This window comes from Oncorhynchus mykiss, chromosome 5, assembly GCF_013265735.2.
Source record: "Oncorhynchus mykiss isolate Arlee chromosome 5, USDA_OmykA_1.1, whole genome shotgun sequence".
NCBI classification, from domain to species: Eukaryota; Metazoa; Chordata; class Actinopteri; order Salmoniformes; family Salmonidae; genus Oncorhynchus; species Oncorhynchus mykiss.
Window position 1 is genome coordinate 31597391 of NC_048569.1, and position 2921 is coordinate 31600311.

General features: G+C 40.7%; 1 pseudogene; it reads right to left on the reverse strand.

Annotated features, from left to right (window-relative positions):
• Positions 1-257, reverse strand: part of LOC110522855 — a 590-nt pseudogene extending 333 nt beyond the window's left edge.
• Positions 258-2921: the final 2664 nt, after the last annotated feature.

The window sequence follows — 2921 nt, forward strand, 5'->3', positions numbered from 1 at the left end:
CACATTGCCACACTGGGCAAATGTGATCTTCATCGCCCCCGTGGGCGTGCGGTTGAACAAGGTGAGGGCCTCCTTGAACTCCTCGATCAGGTCGGCGCTGTATTTGAGGGGGATGCTATTGGGGTCAAAGTCGGGCTCCTTCGGGCCTCGACCACGGGTTCGGGGGTTGGCATGGGCTTGGCAGCAGGTGCTTCCTCCTTGGTGGGCTCTGCCTTTTTGGGCTCAGTTTTCCTAACTTCCACCTTTTTGCGGGCCATGGTGCTGAATGTGGGGGGGTTTCAAGGTGAGCGAGAGTGTGACGGGAGGGAGTAGGCTATTCCTAAGCACAAATGGTCAAAGGCTCTCCTAAAGCTTTTATATGTACTTCGCCCGGGAGGGGAGATGGGGCCGATAAATAAGGTCCTATGGCACACTATAAAAGGAAGAATCCTGAAATAGATCCTCCTGTCTGTGGCGTAACAATTAGGTATTGTTCTCAGCTGCTATCATCAAGCCGACAGGACTCTCCACTGTCATTAACCAGTGTCCAGCTACATTATCCCAAAATGTTCTGCCTCACTGATGGGTGCAGGCAGGAATTAGGACACACAGACAATGTATTATTACTGAATGAGAACAGTGAATAAAATAGCTTTTTTGACAATTGACTTTTTTGTCTGTTCATTAAAACTGAAAAACATATCCTATGAGATGTTTCTATGACAGAACAATGGTCAGTTTTTAATCAAATTTACTGAAGTAAAAAAGGAACGTTTGTATATCAATTTTGACATCTATTTACTTTAGCATGCGCTACGTCAAGCCTCTGCTGTAAATGTTTCTGAAATCAATTCCAGTGTACAACCCATACTTGTTGGATTAGTGTCACTAGTGTACCTGTTTGGCTCTTTGCTTTGATGGGCCGTTTAAAATTGATGGAATGACTGATTTATTTCAACAATTCTATGCAAAAACTAAACAAATGTTCTCCCTTTAAAAGAATATCAGACTGTGAAAGTTATTATACATGCTGGTGTTTGTTATGTGTTTATAGTCCCGCTAATTGCATGTGGTAGAAAACATGTATAATCAACCGACGTCCAGATATCTACTTCAAATTTTGAATTCAAAAAACAAGTTCCTTTTCCTCAAAATAGTATATAAAATACTTTCCAATGCCCAGGGAAAACAAACTGCGGATGCAGTCAAATCAAGTTTTATTTTATTGAACATACTTTGTAGCGCTCTTCAACTTAGTGCCGTCATACATATTTATTTTCTAATGATGAAAAGCCTCCATCTTTGTTTTCATTTAAATTACCCGATGTGCCGAGTGAGTGAGATGATAAGGCTTGATGGAAATGCATTGAAAGGCATTACGCCTCATGAATCTCCCTTCCAATGCAGAGGTTAATCAATGCTCAGTCAAGCACATCTTCTGTAGCATCCAATGTAATAATGGACAAAGCACTGGTTGAAAGAAAACAATAAAATACAGTATAACATTTTATAAACCTCAGTCCCACTAGCAAAGGTTTTGACCAAAGGAGCCTATGGCTTGAAACAAGAGTATTATGTTTAATGACAAAAGGCTCTGATAAAAGAAACACTCAACTACATAGAAGTCTACACACAGTCGTACACCAAACACAATCATAGTACTTGTGTGTGAATACTGTATGTCTTCTCTAGATCATACTCTGTGGTAGTCAAGGTTACAAGGTCAAGTAACTAGTGCAGTTGTAGAATGTATGCCCATTAAATAAATATGACCCTCAGCTTAGGTTTCTGCTGTATTCATTTAGGCTTCTGCTCCTCAATAATTTCCCTTAATTGAAAGTTGATCAATTAATCAACCAAAATCCATTTAATTTACGGGAGTGAGGGCATGTTTAGGATGGACCATACTGCACCCCAATTTTAATCTATCACAGCTACATTCATTTTACACACACAATGCAATTCATCATCTCAGTTGAGGGGCAGCCAAAGCATGGCATGGTATGATCGCATTATCCATTTACCCTAGTCTATTGACCATGCAAGTCCCACTCAATCCTTCACTGTGAAGTAGGGACACTTTCAGTGTGTGTGTGTGTGTGTGTGTGTGTGTGTGTGTGTGTGTGTGTGTGTGTGTGTGTGTGTGTGTGTGTGTGTGTGTGTGTGTGTGTGTTTGGCTATGCTTAAGATTATGCTTAAGATCATTATCTCCCTTTTCCTTACCTTAGAGGTCACATGGCCAGCAGGCCTGACAGCTCGTTTGTCCTCTTTTAGTGTGTCTGAGAGAGAGAGAGAGAGAGAGAGAGAGAGCGAGAGAGAGAGAGAGAGAGAGAGAGGCCGTATGCATTGAGATAAGGCAGAATGGAATTTATATGAACAGAGATTCTCTGAAAAATATTCACAGAACTGTCTGGCTACATCCATCATTTATGAAGCGATTTAAATGGGGGATAAATGGAGAAAACTGTAGTTCAGTGTGTCAAATCTCATTTGCTAACCTGTTCACTTGGATGGGGATAGATTTGCCGCTAATAATCACTTCCATTTTGCCTACCAATAATTCCAAATTACGATTAATCAAAATCTGACAATTAAGGCGACCTTCTGAAAAGTGTCCTCTGTCAAGAGTAATCTGTGCTCTTCACTCAAAGTCCAGCCAGGTCACAGCAGATCCACATTACTATTAGACATTTAGGACTTAGACGTTTAAGTATTAGACGTTTGTTCAGGTGGTTGGGGATTGGGTAAGGCCTTAAACCATGAGCTATGGCTCTGAAGATCACAGGTTCAATCCCAGTGCTAGGCAATCATTTTTAAAACTTATCCCAAACCTTAACCATTACCTACTTTCACTTCATCCATAGACATTGATTTCATTGTTCAGTCAGTGCAAGTTTGGCTTTAGACAACCATTGGAAATGATTGTATAGGAAATGAAGTAT